Consider the following 18,920-nt stretch of genomic DNA (forward strand, 5'->3'; position numbering starts at 1 on the left):
TTTTCATAGATAATAGTGAATTGAATAAAAATGTTCTCCTATTTACCCAACCTCACATAAACATTTTTAGTGACTCTTCTGAGAATCCACCTAACATATTAGACTCCTCAAAGATTTTGCAGGATGATTCTATCTGCAGGCAAATATTCACAAACTCAAAAATCTTCAAGCCTCAAGAGCAATGAAGTAGAATACACTGTTTTCCGCAGGAGATCTTAAATATAAAACCCTTAGTCTGTGATGAACTACTTGTTTCTTCCTTTAATCCAGGTACCAAGTTCTACTCACTTCTGTCAAACATTAAGATACAAAGCATCCAAGGCCAGTTCTTCCCAGAAATGAATTCCAGGAGTCGTCCCATCTGGTAAAATCTGGCTGGGGAACTTGGCAGGCAGCACCTTAAAAGGGACAAAGGCTGCTTCTGGATGCCTCTGGTAAAATACAAGACAGAGATAAATGACAGAAGGAACCGTTTCATTATGTAGCACAGTTTAGAGAAATGTTGAGAGCCAGGCTGGTCTTCCCTAGCAACCAAAGGATTCTCAAAATTAGGAACTGTTAAGAGATCAAATCTGAAGTGTTCCCAATAAAATTGAGCCTTGGGTTAAATTTTGAAGTAAGCCCTCAAAGTCAAGATACAGCTGTAAAACCATTTTCTGGTTTTGAGATGTCCGGAGATATCAGGACGTTGTGTCTCCTAGACCTTCTTTGTTACAAGAGAGATTCCAAGAATCTTAAGTTCAATTAAGAAGTCACTAAGTTTTGGGGGTAGTTTGTCTTGTAGCAATGTATAACAAATACCAGTTTTAAAACGTTCGCCCCTCTTAGGTGCACCAGTGCAGCATCTCAGCGTTTATGTGCGCTTCTCTGGCTGCTAGAGAGTTCGAGAAGCTTTTCTTGAATACCTGTGATTCGCCTCACTGTCCCACCCCACCCCTGCCCTTGTAAATTGGATGACCAAATTTGAAAGGAGGAAAAAAGTTTCTCCGAGTTAGCCAGGAGAAATCCATCAAATGGGATAAGTTACAATGTAGATGTTGCTGGAGAGAAATGTCAAGGGAAGAAAATCATGCCATAATGTTAGGTTGCTGGCTGGCCCATCCCTACTCAGGACTGTGGTGACATTAGAGCTGCCTTCAGAAGAATTTCTTAAGAGGTTATGGCCTGGATCCCCTTGATTCTGGAAAGTCGACATCTGGGTTTTTAGAAATGACAGTGCAAATGGTCAAGTGTACAGTTCTGAGGTTGCTCCTGTTTTCTCTACCAAAAGTGGCAGAAGCACCTGAAGGCCTCCAGCAGGAATCGAGCAGGTCCCACCGGGTGAGGAGCCTCACTGGAAAAAGAAAGGTTGGAACACGTATCCCCATGTTGAGGCAGAAACAGGTGGGTGAGAGCAGAGGGCTTCAAAACACCCTCCAGCACTCATGAATTGTTGGCAATTTTCAAATGAGAAATTAAGGATTTCCAAACTTTATACCTGAGAGCAGAAGAGCAAAACTAAGAAATGCCTGAAGTGTCCCTGAGCTTGCTTCTCACAAATGAAGAGATCACAGAAAACGAGGTCATTAAGTAGACATCAGTGATTTCAGAGGTGGGAAGAAGTACTAATTAGGAAGCTACAAAGAGCTTTCTCATGAAGATGAATCATGCAAACCAGAAGCTTATTGGCTTTAGATACTTAAGAGTCTTAGAATTAGGGGTGCTTGGCTGACTCAGCCAGCAGAGCATGCAACTCCTGATTTTGGGGTTGTGAGTTCGAGCGCAGCGTCAAGTTTGGTGATTACCTAAAAAATACACAGATAGATAAGCAGATAAATAAATCAGAATTAGTATTGTCTTACTCCAGAAACTCCAATTCATATTAAACCAAGTCTGAGTATAAAAATTCTAATATAAACTCACTCTTCATTTCCTCAATGAAGGATAAATGTTCTTTCGTTCTTAAGAAAGGAAGGGAGGAGGGGCACCTGGGTGGCTCAGTGGGTTAAGCCTCTGCATTCGGCTCAGGTCATGATCCCAGGGTCCTGGGATGGAGCCCCACATTGGGTTCTCTGCTCAGCGGGGAGCCTGCTTCCTCCTCTCTCTCTCTGCCTGCCTCTCTGCCTACTTGTGATCTCTGTCAAATAAATAAATAAAGTCTTTTTTTTTATTTTATTTTTTATAAACATATATTTTTATCCTCAGGGGTACAGGTCTGTGAATCACCAAATTTACACACTTCAAAGCACTCACCATAGCACATACCCTCCCCAATGTCCATAACCCCACCCCCCAAACCCCCTTCCCCCCATCAACCGTCAGTTGTTTTGTGAGATTAAGAGTCACTTATGGTTTATCTCCCTCCCAATCCCATCTTGTTTCATTTACTCTTCTCCTACCCCCTTAACCCTCCATGTTGCATCTCCTCTCCCTCATATGAGGGAGATCATATGATAGTTGTCTTTCTCCGATTGACTTATTTCGCTAAGCATGATACCCTCTAGTTCCATCCACGTCGTCGCAAATGGCAAGATTTCATTTCTTTTGATGGCTGCATAGTATTCCATTGTGTATATATACCACATCTTCTTTATCCATTCGTCTGTTGATGGACATCTAGGATCATTTCCTTACACCACACACGAAAATAGACTCAAAATGGATGAAGGACCTCAATGTGAGAAAGGAATCCATCAAAATCCTTGAGGAGAACACAGGCAGCAACCTCTTCGACCTCAGCCGCAGCAACATCTTCCTAGGAACATCGCCAAAGGCAAGGGAAGCAAGGGCAAAAATGAACTATTGGGATTTCATCAAGATCAAAAGCTTTTGCACAGCAAAGGAAACAGTGAACAAAACCAAAAGACAACTGACAGAATGGGAGAAGATATTTGCAAATGACATATCAGATAAAGGGCTAGTGTCCAAAATCTATAAAGAACTTAGCAAACTCAACACCCAAAGGACAAATAATCCAATCAAGAAATGGGCAGAGGACATGAACAGACATTTCTGCAAAGAAGACATCCAGATGGCCAACAGACACATGAAAAAGTGCTCCATATCACTCGGCATCAGGGAAATACAAATCAAAACCACAATGAGCTATCACCTCACACCAGTCAGAATGGCTAAAATTAACAAGTCAGGAAATGACAGATGCTGGCGAGGATGCGGAGAAAGGGGAACCTCCTACACTGTTGGTGGGAATGCAAGCTGGTGCAACCACTCTGGAAAACAGCATGGAGGTTCCTCAAAATGTTGAAAATAGAACTACCCTATGACCCAACAATTGCACTGCTGGGTATTTACCCTAAAGATACAAACGTAGTGATCCGAAGGGGCACATGCACCCGAGTGTTTATAGCAGCAATGTCTACAATAAATAAAGTCTTTAAAAAAAAAAAAAAAAAAAAAAAGCAAGGAAGGAAGGGAGGAGGAAAACTGGAAAGCCCTTTCTTTGCTGAACTTCCCCGAGAAGGGACCTAGGAAGAGATGAGCTTGAAGCTGAGAAATCTGAAAGTAACTCCTTTCCAAGCTGGGAGCACCGCATCTTCCCTGATCTTTTGTTTTGACACTCCGTCAATTGCTAAAACAAATCCTTTTAAGTGAGCCTAGAGGCCCAGGAGCTCCCCCGTCTTCAGTCTCCTGTAGTCAGCCGCAGTGCAGAAGCAGATGACCCTCCTCGTGGGGAGCCCAACGCTACACTACAGGTGCCTCTCTTCACTCCATCTCATCGTGTAGGCGTGTCGTCTCGCACCATCACAAGGAGGGTAAGTATAGCCCAAGGCCAGAAGGCAAAGGAAAGAGTCACTACCAGCAGGAGTGACTCTCCTGGACTAGCCCACAAGATTCTAAGGTTGCTGCTGAAGACTGGGGAAGGACAGGAGTATGAATGGTACTCCAGGAATTCACAGGACTCCCCCCGGTGCCTCCACATCCAAGGAGAACGATAAATGGACTGGACACACCATTACCTCTCAAGGCCATGGCAAGCAAAGGTTGGCAGTCTTCAGAGCTGTAGCTCTGAGTTACCTCACTGGAGAAGCAAGCTAGACCACCCCAAGCAGATGAGCAAGAGGGACCTCTAGAACCAGTGGTAGAAGATGGAAATAATGCAGCAGGGACTGTAATTTGTCTCACTAATCCTCCGACTGTGAGTTTTTCTTTATCACACTGGGCAATCATGTGGAGCACAAGCAGGTCTGGATGGTGTATGGCACAGCGCGCACTGGAGAAGATCTGCTTGGCGAATGGCCCGTCTCCCTTATATCCCCACTTCCCTGTGCTCCAGCCAACGGGATCCACTTCTCTGTGGAGCTTCTCCAGATTTGTGGGAAAATGCTCTTCCGGCTTCTGCCTAGACACAGCACGCCGCAAGTGCCAGAGACTGCTGCTTCTGGGACAAGCCTCACCCAGTCACTGGTCAGACTTGGTATCAAAACACCCCGCCACCGCTCAGGAGCGAGCAGCTGGAGGTATGTGTTCAGCACCAGTTTGGAGATTTTTCCCAGTGGTTGAGCCCCAGTTGCCCTCAGGGCTGACCTGTTTGATCAGACAGCTTAATGGCCGTTCTTCTTTCTCTTCGCTCCCTGCAAGGGTTTCCTGTACCTCCCAAATAAACTGCTTATCCTTGAATCTTCATCCAAGGGTCTGCTTCTGGCGGCTCTGAACCAGGCATGTAAACAAGGCAGGCAGGCAGATGGGTGATCGATAGACGGCTGTAGATATGTCTATATATTGTGACTGGCTGATATTTCTTTAAGTTTCCTTTATTTATTTATTTATTTGTTTATTTATTTATTTATTTATTTTTTACGATTTTACTTACTTATTTGGGAGAGAGTGAGAGAGAGCACAGGAGCACGGTGAGGGGCAGTGGGAGAAGCAGACTCCCCACTGAGCAAGGGAGCCCGATGCAGGCTTGATCCCAAGTCCCTGGGATCACGACCTGAGCCAAAGGCAGATGCTCAATGGACTGAGCCACCCAGGCGCCCTTCCAAAAGTTTCTTTTAATCTGTATTATCCCTACTCCATCTCCCCCTCTTTTTGTTGCAATACATTTGTGGAATAATTACTTGACAAATTTTAATTTAACAAAACTTGGTCAAATCTAATGCAAATTACCCTTTTTTGCTTCCTGTGAGTCATGCAATTTATAACCCAGGGAAAAGCCAGTGCTTTGACATGATTCCTTCTTTTTTTTTTTGCAGACTAATGCTGGGAACTTTTATTTATATTGTGAAAGACGTTCTCAAAATGTAAATGCTTGGAGGCTGTGGAGGCAGACATATGTATATGAAATTAAAATGGAGGGCTCGGAGAAGCTGGATAAGTAAAGTGAAGGAGAAAGCCAGCAGTAAAGGCCAAATTAATATTTAATTCTGGGAATTGATCGTGTTTGAATTGAAAATGTTTCTATGGCTTCCCATTACACTGAAAATAAACACCCGTCCTGCATAATTTGGACCTGCCTTTGGATCTCACCTCGTGAGTTTCCTTCCTTACACCAAGGCAGGTTTATGCACATGCTGTTTTCTCTGCCTGGGTGGTGCCTGTTCCCAAATGTAAACCAGCTACTCCCCAAGTTTAAAAACACAAATCAAACCTAGAAACAAGAGGTGAAATACTCCAGAGGCCAGCAGGGGAACTCAGCCTCAGTAATAAGCGGAAATGAAAACTGCAGGGGCGCCTGGGTGGCTCAGTGAGTTAAAGCCTCCGCCTTCAGCTCAGATTATAATCCCAGGGTCCTGGAATCGAGCCCCACATTGGGCTCTCTGCTCCGCGGGCAGCCTGTTTCCCTTCCTCTCTCTCTGCCTGTCTCTCTGCCTACTTGTGATCTCGGTCAAATAAATAAATAAAATCTTAAAAAAAAAAGAAAAGAAAAGAAATCAAAACTGTGTGGCCCAAGTGCAAAATGGTATAGCCACCTTGGAAAACAGTTTGGCACCTTCTTACAAAATTAAACTTATTGGGGCACCTGGGTGGCTCAGTGGGTTGAGCTGCTGCCTTCGGCTCAGGTCATGATCTCAGGGTCCTGGGATCGAGTCCCGCATCGGGCTCTCTGCTCAGCGAGAAGCCTGCTTCCCTCTCTCTCTCTCTCTGACTGCCTCTCCATCTACTTGTGATCTCTCTCTGTCAAATAAATAAATAAAATCTTTAAAAAAAAAATTAAACTTACTCTGTATTGTATTAGCATCATATGGTGACAGATGGTAGGTATGCTGGTGGTGGGCACAGCATAACATAGATGTTGAATCAATACGTTATACACCTGAAATTGATGTAACACTGTGTCAATATACTACAAAAAATTTTTTAATATTTTATTTATTTATTTGAGAGAGAGACCGAGATAGTGACAGAGATAGCCAGAGAGAGCGCGAGCAGGGAGGAACTTGAGAAGTAGGCGCCCAGCTGAGCAAGGAGCGTGATGCGGAGTTCAGTCCCAGGAGCCTGAAATCATGACCTGAGCCGAAGGCAGAAGCTCAACCGACTGAGCCCCCTCAGGCGCCCTGAAAAAAATTTTTTAAAGAAAAAAAAATTTTTTTTTTAATTTTTAAATTTTTTTTTAAGATTTTATTTATTTACTTGACAGACAGAGATCACAAGTAGACAGAGAGGCAGGCAGAGAGAGAGGGGGAAGCAGGCTCCCCACCAAGTAGAGAGCCCGATGCAGGGCTATATCCCAGGACCCTGAGATCATGACCTGAGCCGAAGGCAGAGGCTTAACCCACTGAGCTACCCAGGCACCCTGAGGGATGGTTTTTATTTAGGTCTTTCTTCGTGGCTAAGCCAGAGAGGTTTTACTGGTTCTCTGGTTCTCCACTGGCCCTCTCATTAATGAATTAAGTAAAACTTTGGTGAGTGTTCACTGGGTTCTTATATGAAATTTTTAATATCTTCTGAAAATATTCTTTGCCACTGTGGAAGGAGGAGTGCGGGTGTCACGAAAGTCCTGAGTCCTGCCTTCCTGGCCTGGAGTCAGGGGAGGAGAGGAATTTGAGGTAGGTACCTATACAGGCTTGCATTTTCCAGATTATCCTGGGCTCTCCATCTGCAGGGAAGCCCACTCTGCAGGTAGAGAGGAACATACGTATTGTCAGTATCCTGCTCAGGCTACCTGGTTACCTAGTGATAAGAGATACCCTGTTGGTATCTTTCAACATCAGATTTTAGTGACCCAATGAAACCCCACCAGTGTTATGTCAGGAAGCATTATATCACCCCAAGCCCAAGCCCACTCTGCAAATCATTATCCTTTCATTCCTTCACACAATGCTCATGTTCTAGCTCCCCACCCATCATTACTATAGCACCCTATAATTAGCAATATGGAGTAATAGTAACTAATACTCATGGTGGACTTACTCTTTCCCAGGTAGATTCTAAATACTTAATAGGGTTTAAATTATTTAATACTATAGCCACTCTGTGAGAGAGGTACCATTGATAATCACCCTCTCCATGTACACATCAAGGTATGGAAGCACTAGAAAAATCAATAACTTCTCCAAGATCTCATAGCTCATCAAGGCAGAACTGAGATTGGAACCCCAGAGGAATTTGTGCTCTTAATCACTGCACAGTTCCTTTCACAAATTAGAAGTTGAGCAAACTTGGCTTTAAAAGCTCAACCCTTGGGATGATGAAAAATTCTGGAAATGGATAGAGGTATTGGTTGTACAATATTATGAATATATTGAATACCACTGAATTATACATTTAAAAATTGTTAAAATGACAAATTTTATATTGTGTACATATATTTATAAAGATTTTATTTATTTATATTAGAGAGAGAATGCACTCGAGCAGTGGGGAGGTAGAGAAGGGAAGGTGAGGTAGAAGGAAAGAACCTCAAGCAGATTCCCTGCTGAGCACGGAGCCTGACACAGAGCTTGATTTTCGGACCTCGAGGTTATGACCTGAGCTGAAACCAAGACTCAGACACACAACAGACTGAGCCACCCAGGTGCCCCTATATTGTGTATATTTTACCACAATTAAAAAAAAAATTCTGGGGTGCCTGGGTGGTTCAGCGGGTTAAAGCCTCTGCCTTTGGCTCAGGTCATGATCTCAGGGTTCTGGGATCGAGCCCCGCATTGGGCTCTCTCTGCTCAGCAGGGAGCCTGCTTCCTCCTCTCTCTCTCTGCCTGCCTCTCTGACTACTTGTGATCTCTCTCTGTCAGATAAATAAATAAATAAAATCTTTAAAAAAAATAATAATTCTACTACATAATAGCTTTGGAGAATGACTTTTTTTTTAAGATCTTATTTATTTATTTGACAGAGAGATCACAAGTAGGCAGAGAGGCAGGCAGAGAAAGAGAAGAGAGGGAGAAGCAGGCTCCCCACTGAGCAGAGAGCCCGATGCAGGACTCGATCCCAGGACCCTGAGATCATGACCCAAGCTAAAGGCAAAGGCTTAACCCATTGAGCCACCCAGGCACCCCTGAAGTGTGACTTTAGGCAAGGTCCCCCTTAAGCCTAGTTTCTTATCTAAAAACTGGAGATGATATCAGTACAGATGTCATAGGGTTATTATAAGGATTAAATGGTTCCTGGCACATAGCAAGTCATGAATGACTGTTATCTTAAAAAAAAGAGAAGACAGTAGGTATTCTTATCAGGAAGAGAAAAGGGTGTGACTTCATTGTTTTTCCATGAAAGATGCCCTTGTGCTTTTGTGGGAAGAGCATTAGCCAATTGGCACTGAAAATCCCCATTTGGATCAGAATGTTCCTAAAGTCCTGGCTGTAAACGCACAGCATGATACTGGCCTTCCAGGCGTCTGGCCTCTACCTAGAAAGAACCCACCAGTGTGACCTGAGTCTCCAGTAAAAGCATTCCCAGGGAAAGGGGAGCTAAACAACTACCATTATGGGGCCCGCGTTAGATGCCAGGCACTGGCTAAATCCCTTGCATCATTATTCTATTTAATCATCACAACAACTGCATGAGATTAACATTACCACTGCCCCTACATTTGGAGTAAAAAGAGAAAAATAACCTAAGAATCAGAGAAGTTCAACAGCTTGCTGAAGGCCATCCGGTTATGGAAGAGCGGACGCAAGCCTTGAACCCAAGCCCACGTGTTCTAGTCAGCTCAGGCTGCTCTAACAAACACCACAGACTGAGTGACTTCAATGACACACATTTATTTCTCATAGTTCTGGAGCCTGAGATGGACACAACCAAGGTGCTGGCAGATCCGGTGACTGGAGAAAGTCTGCTTGCTGGCTTGGAGATGGCTATCTTCTCGTTGTATCCTCACACGGTGAGAGAGAAAGGCAAGCTCTCTCCTTTCTCTTCCTCTAAAGGGCTCGGATCCCATCCCAAGGGCTCAACCCTGATGATATAATTACCTCCCAAAGCTCTACCTAACACTGTCACACTGGGAGTTAGGGTTTCAACACCGGAATTTTGAGGGGACACATACTGCCCATAACCCCATACAGCTCCAAAATGCCACAGCATTCCGCCTGGCCACTCAGACACCAAGAATGTGACCTATTTGAAGCAATATTAACTAGTATTCCAAACATGGAACAAAAACAAATCATGGTGCAGGAGGAGGAGAGAGTGGTCCTTTGACCTCAAAGCACAGAGAGACTAGTAGAGCCATCAGCCCTTTGTATAAGCCTCCCTGGAAAAGGGCTTCCTCCAAAATCCTCTTCCTTTCGTCTCTCCCAACCTGCCCCTTACAACACAGCCCAAAGACTTCTGTCTGGGGGTTATAAAGACATTTCTCGGTAGAAACCAAAAAGAAGAGATGGGAATCCAGGACCTGCCTGGAGCCCCTTCCCACTGCAATTGTGCCAGTGGGAGAGAGCCCTAGACAGAGCAGGAGAGGAGGAGGGGGCTACTGGCATGGTATACAGGGAAAATACACATGTCATCCCTTCTTGGTGCCATTCACCCTGAGGACCCATGAAAATGTGGAGCTGTGTATTGGGAGTGAGTCTTCGAAACACTGTGTTAGTGAGGAGGAGACAGAGGAGGACATAAATTAGAATGCTCATGGTTACAAGCAACAGAATCCCAGTTCAGTCTTCTAACAAAATTTATTTATTTATTTATTTATTTATTTATTTTGCATCATCAAGGGAAGGTTGAAGGATCAAACTTGAAAAATTGATTAACAGGACCAAATGTCTCCAAAGGGCTAAGCAAGAGGAAACACAACTATCATTGTGGGAGACTGCCACCGTCACTCTTCATATGCCTCAATTGACATTCCGTGTCCTAGGAAGGTCAAAACATTCGTTCATTATACCCAAATCCTCGAGGCTGAGATGTGGGTAAAGGCAGCATTTAGATCTTCAGGCTGCTGTAGTTTGAGGAAAAGCATTGCTTTCCACCAAGATCTTACACATGGGGAATGGTTTCCAAATAGGAAAGCAAATAGATGCTGGACAGCGTCTTTCCTCCCACAACCCCCGCAGAAAAAAGTCCAGCATTACAATGGCAGTGACATGCATTGGCCTAGACCTCTTATGATTTTTCAGACCAGTTTTGTTATTTACCATGGGTATTCAAGAGGAAAGTGTGAAATTTTGAGTTTATCAATGAAATCGTTTTGTGCAAATATGTGAGTCTTACCTAGAAATCGTACCCAGACCAAAGACAAGTATGTTTCAAGTCAGGACCTACTCTCTATGGAATTATTCTTAAATAGTCAGGAGAGAGAAGACAAGACAATGCCAAAGAGAGAGGTTACATTCTATCTATCAGTGGATCATTGCCTAGTATGAAAATAGAAGGAAGCCCAGAAAGTAGATCTAAATAGGTAAAATTTGCGGGTGATTACCAGGTCACCGGAACACCCTGAACATGAATGGAATATCCTGAAAGTAAAATAATTTAGGACAAAAACCTTGAGTTTGCTTATGAATCTTCCTGTTTCCCATGGTAAACTGGAATTCTCACTTTAGTCATCTTTACATTTACATCTTTACATTACATTTCATAACATGGTAAATAAGTTTTATGATAAACCGAGACAGAATGTCTTGTCACCCTAGCCACAATGTACTGTTATCCTAGGCAAACATCATTCCTGTAGTTTGAGACTACCAGTGATCCGCTGAAATATCTGGTTTGTACCATGAGGCTCGGCCAGTATTTTGTTTCACCTTACTCCAGAGGGACTGTGCTCACAGACTGTGTGGATAAAACCTCAAAAGAAATTTTAATAGAAAAATTGCTTTTCTGTGGGAGAGGGCCACTGAGTAATACCCACTCTAACTCCTGTCTTATTTTCTTTGGTTTCATCCATTTCTTCCTCCCTTAGAACACTGTAGCCATGCTTATTTTCTTTGTCAAACATTATTTTCCTTGTTCCTCACTGAGCTCTTCCCTAGAGTTTTTGTATTTGTATTTGTATGTATTTGTCAGGAATTAATTCTGTTGCAAAAGACAGAAAGCCAACCTGAAATAGTTAAAAGGAAATGTTTTGGCTCATCCAATTTGGAAATCAATCTGAATGGTGGATCTGTAGGTGTAGCTAAATCAAGGAGTTCAAGCTATGTTATCAGACCCTGGTTTTCATCATGATTTTGCTCCATTTTCCTCTATCCTGGCTTCATTGTTGGTGGGCTTTTGGTTGGCTCTAGAAGGTTCCCCTTTTTCCCATAGCCTTAGCAATTCTTCCACCATTGGGAGCCATGACTGGCTCTTCTTGGGTCAGGAGGCTACCCTTGAACCAACCTCTGGAGCCAAGCTTATAAGTGGATTGGCCAGCCTCAGTCACATGACTACCCTCCGGTGGGGAGGTAGGATCTCTTGAATGACAAAATCCCCTAAAAAGGAATATTGGTAGCAGGCAGAAGAATATGCAAATTCAGACTACAAACATATTGAGATCTCTCTATTTTTAGCCTTCAAATTACTTTCTAATCTTTCCATCCTTCCTTTTGATTTTTATTTCTTTTTTTAAATTTTTTATTAACATATAATGTATTATTAGCCCCAGGGGTTCAGGTCTGTGAATTGTTAGGCTTACACACTTCACAGCACTCACCATAGCACACACCCTCCCCAATGTCCATAACCCAACCACCCTCTCCCTACACTGCTCCCCCCGGCCACCCTCAGTTTGTTTTGTGAGATTGAGAGTCTCTTATGCTTTGTCTCCCTCCTGATCCCACCTTGTTTCATTTTTTTCCTTACCTCCCCCCAAAACCCCCAATGTTGCCTCTCAAATTCCTCATTTCAGGGAGTTCATATGAAAATTGTCTTTCTCTGATGGACTTATTTCGCTCAGCATAATACCCTCTAGTTCCATCCACATTGTTGCAAATGGCAAGATTTCATTTCTTTTGATGGCTGCATAGTATTCTATTGTATATATATACCACATCTTCTTTATCCATTCATCTGTTGATGGACATCTAGGTTCTTTCCATAGTTTGGTTATTGTGAACATTGTTGCTATAAACATGCCCCTTCGGATCCCTACATTTGTATCTTTAGGGTAAATACCCAGTAATGCAATTGCTGGGTCATAGGGTAGCTCTATTTTCAACTTTTTGAGGAACCTCCATGCTGTTTTCCAGAATGCTTGCATCAGCTTGCATTCCTACCAACAGTGTAGGAGGGTCCCCCTTTCTCTGCATCCTTGCCAGCATCTGTCATTTCCTGACTGTTAATTTTAACCATTCTGACTGGTGTGAGGTGGTATCTCATTGATTTGTATTTCCCTGATACCAAGTGATGTGGAGCACTTTTTCATGTGTCTGTTGGCCATCTGGATGTCTTCTTTGCAGAAATGTCTGTTCATGTCCTCTGCCCATCTCTTGATTGGATTGTTTGTTCTTTGGGTATTGAGTTTGCTAAGTTCTTTATAGATTTTGGATACTAGCCCTTTATCTGATATGTCATTTGCAAACATCTTCTCCCATTCTTTCAGTTGTCTTTTGGTTTTGTTGACTGTTTTCTTTGCTGTGCTAAAGCTTTTGATCTTGATAAAGTCCCAATAGGGTTCTTTTTTCCCTTGCTTCCCTTGCCTTTGGCGATGTTTCTAGAAAAAAGTTGCTGCAACTGAGGTCAAAGAGGTTGCTGCCAGTCTTCTCCTCAAGGATTTTGATGGATTCCTTTCTCACATTGAGGTCTTTCATCCATTTTGAGTCTATTTTTGTGAGTGATGTAAGGAAATGGTCCAGTTTCGTTCTTCTGCATGTGGCTGTCCAATTTTCCCAACACCATTTGTTGAAGATAGTATGTTTTTTCCATTGGACATTCTTTCCTGCTTTGTCAAAGATTAGTTGACCATGACCCCTATTTCTGGGCTCTTCATTCATTCCATTGATCTATGTGTCTGTTTTTGTGCCAGTACCATACTGTCTTAATGATTACAGCTTTGTAATTGAGCTTGAAGTCTGGAATTGTGATGCCACCAACTTTGGCTTTCTTTTGCAACATCCCTCTGGCTATTTGAGGTCTTTTATGGTCCCATATAAATTTTAGGATTATTTGTTCCATTTCTTTGAAAAAAATGGATGGTATTTTGATAGGGATTGCATTAAAAGTGTAAATTGCTTTAGGTAGCATAGACATTTTCACAATATTTGTTCTTCCAATCCATGAGCATGTAAGATTTTTCCATTTCTTTGTGTCCTCCTCAATTTCCTTCATGAGTACTTTATAGTTTTCTGAATATAGACTCTTTGCCTCTTTCGTTAGGTTTATTCCTAGGTATCCTGTGTTTTTGGATGCAATTGTAAATGGGATTGACTCCTTAATTTCTCATTCTTCTGTCTTGTTGTTGGTGTATAGAAATGCAACTGATTTCTATGCATTGATTTTATATCCTGACACTTTACTGTACAAGTTCTAGCAGATTTGGAGTGGAGCCCTTTGGGTTTTCCACATAAAAGATCATATCATCTGCAAAGAGTAATAGTTTGACTTCTTCTTTGCCGATTCTGATGCCTTTAATTTCTTTTTGTTGTCTGATTGCTGAAGCTATGGCTTCTAGTACTATGTTGAATAGCAGTGGTGATAATGGACATCCCTGCCGTGTTCCTGACCTTAGCGGAAAAGCACTCAGTTTTTCTCCATTCAGAATGATATTCGCTATGGGTTTTTCATAGATGGCTTTATGATATTGAGGTATGTACCCTCTATCTCTACACTTTGAAGAGTTTTTATCAAGAAAGGATGCTGTACTTTGTCAAATGCTTTTTTGTCATCTATTGAGAGTATCATATGGCTCTTGTTCTTTCTTTTATTAATGTATTGTATCATTTTGATTGATTTGTGGATGTTGAACCAAACTTGCAGCGCTGGAATAAATCCCACTTGGTCGTGGTGAATAATCCTTTTAATGTACTGTTGGATCCTATTAGCTAGTATTTTGGTGAGAATTTTTACATCTGTGTTCATCAAGGATATTGATCTGCAATTCTCTTTTTTGATGGGGTCTTTGTCTGTTTGGGGATCAAGGTAATGCTGGCCTCATAAAATGAGTTTGGCAGTTTTCCTTCCATTTCTATTTTTTGGGACAGTTTCAGGAGAATAGGAATTAATTCTTCTTTAAATGTTTGGTAAAATTCCCCTGGGAAGCCATCTGACCCTGGGCTCTTGTTTTTTGGGGGATTTTTGATGACTGCTTCAATCTCCTTACTGGTTATGGGTGTGTTCAGGTTTTCTATTTCTTCCTCGTTCAGCTTTGGTAGTTTATACTCCAGGAATGCAGCCATTTCTTCCAGATTGTCAAATTTGCTGGCATATAGTTGCTCATAATATGTTCTTATAATTGTTTGCATTTCTTTGGTGTTGGTTCTGATCTCTCCTATTTCCTTCATGATTTTATTTATTTGGGTCCTTTCTCTTTTCTTTTTGATAAGTCTGGCCAGGGGTTTATCAATCTCATTCATTCTTTCAAAGAACCAGCTCCTAGTTTCGTTGATTTGTTCTATTATTTTGTTTGTTTTTTTCTACTTTATTGATTTCTGCTCTGATCTTTATGATTTCTCTTCTCCTGCTGGGTTTAGGCTTTCTTTGCTATTCTTTCTCCAGTTCCTTTAGGTGTAGGGTTAGGTTGTATACTTGAGACCTTTCTTGTTTCTTGAGAAAGTCTTGTATCGCTATATACTTTCCTCACAGGACCACCTTTGCTGTGTCCCACAGATTTTGAATAGTTGTGTTTTCATTTTCATTTCTTTCCATGAATTTTTTTCAATTCTTCTTTAATCTCCTGGTTGATCCATTCATTCTTTAGTAGGATGCTCTTTAGCCTCCATGTATTTGAGTTCTTTCCAACTTTCCTCCTGTGATTGAGTTCTAGCTTCAGAGAATATGACATATGACATATGACAATATGCGGGAATGATCCCAACCTTTTGGTACTGGTTGAGACCTGATTTGTGATCCAGGATGTGATCTATTCTGGAGAATGTTCCATGTGCACTAGAGAAGAATGTCTATTCTGTTGTTTTGGGATGGAATGTTCTGAATATATCTGTGATGTCCACCTGGTCCAGTGTGTCATTTAAGGCCTTTATTTCCTTGTTGATCTTTTGCTTGGAGGACGGGAATGAAGATGGCGGCCTCCCAGTCTCTGGCCAGAGGAGCCAAGAGCTCAGGGCCCCACTGCTCAGTGCGCCCTTGGAGAAAAGCACTCAATCACTCACATCTCCCTGAACTCTGACTGCACTCTGAGCTCACCTGGCCTGTGACCGAGCGTTCCTGTCTCTGGCACACAGCCCTGTTTGGAGTCTCCAAACCCAGCAGATTCCTGCTGCTCTGCTCTTCCAGTGGCCCTGGATCTGCCACTTGTGGGGTCCGTGCTCAAGGAGCAGTGGTCTGATTGTGCCTCAGATCACAGTTTAAGGTAATCCCGAGCTGAGAGCTCACTCCTCAGCTCTGTCTCTGTAGCCTGTTTCCCCACTCCAATATCTGCGAGCTCTGTTACACTCAGACACCCCCATCCTGTCCCTTCGAGGGCTCCACCCCCACTTAGCCTCTGGAGCGATGTCCCTCAGTGGAGCAGACTTTTAAAATTTCAAATTTTGTGCTCTGTTGCTCCACCACTTGCCAGGAGCCGGCCCCTCCCCCCATGGCCTATCTTCCCGTCACTTTGGATTCACTTCTCTGCACATCCTACCTTTCAGAAAGTGGTTGGTTTTCTGTTCCTAGAATTGCTTTTCTTTTTCTCTTCGATCTCCTGTTGGGTTTGTAGGTGTTCAGAATGGTTTGACGACTATCCAGCTGAACTCCTGAGACCTGATGTCATCTCGGTCTGCTACACCTCTGCCATCTTGACTCCTCCCTGATTTTTATTTTGTGATGTAGAATTCTGAGCTAGGAATTGAACTGAGACTCAGAAACACCCATCCAGTCCTGCCATGGTCCTCCCCAAGCCTGAGATCCTGGAGGGAAATATTGGGTTCTAAGACAAATGGGTAGAGAAGCACTTTATTTTGAGCCACTCCAGAGCAGGTGTCCTAACCCCTGAGTGGCCCACTATGTGTGACCTGGACTGAGGAATTTCACTGGGCAGGAGGTGTCACCACTCCACAGAGCTGTGTACATGGAATTATTGTTCTTCAGAATTACACTATCCAGAAGAGCATTCCAAAACATGGTCTTTACCACCAGTATAATGAAACTGATGCAATTTAATGTTCCATTCAAATAATACAGTAATGTTTATTTGTAGGCATTTATCAGCCCCTTATGTAATAAAGAAATCCCATTTTCCCTGCATGTTTTCTGGATTCCTCCCTCTTACCCTATGTGTATTGTAAAGATCACCCACTTTCCTGTTCCAGCATTGAGAAAATATAGAAAAGGAAGAGATAAAGAAGAGTGGGTGAGGTTTTGCATGCAATTTGAGTGTGATGCTGTGGGACCAGATATTACCAGTACCTTGTATTTTGCCCTTGAGCAGAAGAGCAGGACTGGGAGGATGAAATATTTTTACCAAGAGTTCAGTTGTTGAAGCACCTGTTTGTTCATCATGCTGGTCAAATTGCAGGCATATTGAAGGCTTCCCTCTGCCATTAACTGTTTCTGGTTTCTTTCTTTCTTTTTTTTTTTTTTTTTAAGATTTTATTTACTTATTTGACAGGCAGAGATTACAAGTAGACAGAGAGGTAGGCAAAAAGAGAGGAGGAAGCAGGCTCTCCACTGAGCAGAGAGTCTGATGCAGGGCTCGATCCCAGGACCCTGGGATCACAACCTGAGCCGAAGGCAGAGGCTTTAACCCACTGAGCCACCCAGGCACCCCTGTTTCTGGTTTCTTATGGTAAACCAGGGACAACAGTACTGAGCAGACATGGTCAGGGCATGGAGGTGCTTTGTATGTAATACTTGTCTTTCTTGTTTTCTGAGAAACTGTAGGTATTGTGCTAAAAATGAAATATGTTTGGGGGCACCTGGCTGGCTCAGTGGGTACAGTATGTCACTCTTGATCTTGGGGTTGTGAGTTCAAGCCCCATGTTGGGCAAGGAGCTTACCTTTTTAAAAATAAAGAAAAGACATATGTTTGGATGCTTATTGATCCCTTCAGGTAACAATCTCTGCTGGTTTAAAACAGGGCCTCCCCAATGAACATGCAGTGGAATGCAAGACTCTGTGCCCCTCCTTCTTTTGTCCTCAGAATCTGGGTTCCTAAGGGCTGGTGTTTTTGCCCAGTACCAAGGATACAACACTGTCTCTTACTCCCTGGCCTCCTTTGGATTTCTCATCCTCACTTCAGCCCCAGCCCAAGGCTGTCCACCAAGTGGCCTCTGCTGCCGCAGACCTCCACTTGCCCCCAAGGACACCCTGACACTTCATTCTTAGCTCTTTTCCCTGTTGTCCCAGGAGGCTCAGTGAGTTTTCCAGACCTCCCCACTCCCACCCAGATCCAAGGGACTTGAGATAGGAGTGGTGGGAAGAAGTTTTCAGTCTTTATCTGGCTAAATAGACCACCGTATGGTATAATTCCCTCCCAGGTAACCCCAAGGCAGTGGAAGCCCCCCTAGGGGGAGTCAGTTAGGAGTTTCTCTGATCCAGGACTCTCAGACTCTCTGGGTCTGTATCCAGCACTTTCTCCCCGTACTTCATGGAGTTTTCATCAGAACAGAAAGTGGCCCCCACACTAGGTTTCTAAGGGCTGGTGTATTTGCCCAGCACTACTTCACCTGATGTCTCCACCTCCCTCCCACTGTCTTTTTTTTTAAGATTTTTTTTTTTTTTTTTTTTTTTTTTTGTCAGAGAGAGAGTGAGATAGAGCGAGCACAGGCAGACAGAATGGCAGGCAGAGGCAGAGGGAGAAGCAGGCTCCCCGCCAAGCAAGGAGCCCGATGTGGGACTCGATCCCAGGACGCTGGGATCATGACCTGAGCCGAAGGCAGCTGCTTAACCAACTGAGCCACCCAGGCGTCCCCCTCCCACTGTCTTCAAAGAGCTTTCCCCCTCCTTCCCCCTAGAGCAGCGGTTCTCAAACAGGGGTGTGCATCACCTGGAATGTTCATACAATACAAGTTGCTGGGCCTATGCCCAGAATTTCTGATTCAGGGGATGTGGTCAGTAGAATACAGGTCCCTAGTAATGATCATGGTACATGAATCCCCAGAACCTGTGACTATGTGAACTCGTATGGCAAAAGTGACTTTACAGATGCAATTAAGTTAAAGATCTTGAGATAAAGGAGATTATTCTGGATTATGTGTAGGTCCAGTGCCATCACAAAGGTCCTTATTAAAAAAAGGAAGCAGAGTCAGAGGAGAGGAGATCACAGAAGCAGAGGTTGGAGTGACTCAGCCACAAGGAAAGGAATACAGGAGGCCTTTGTAAGCAGGAAAAAGCAACAGGTGAATTCTCCCCTAGGGCCTCTAGAAGGAACGCAGTCCCACCAACAACTTGATTTGAGCCCATTTCAGAATTCTGACTTCCAGAACTGTGAAATAATAAATGCATTTTTTAAACTCCTAAGTTTTTCATAATTT

Source organism: Lutra lutra, chromosome 17 (genome assembly GCF_902655055.1).
Source record: "Lutra lutra chromosome 17, mLutLut1.2, whole genome shotgun sequence".
In the NCBI taxonomy this organism is placed as follows: Eukaryota; Metazoa; Chordata; class Mammalia; order Carnivora; family Mustelidae; genus Lutra; species Lutra lutra.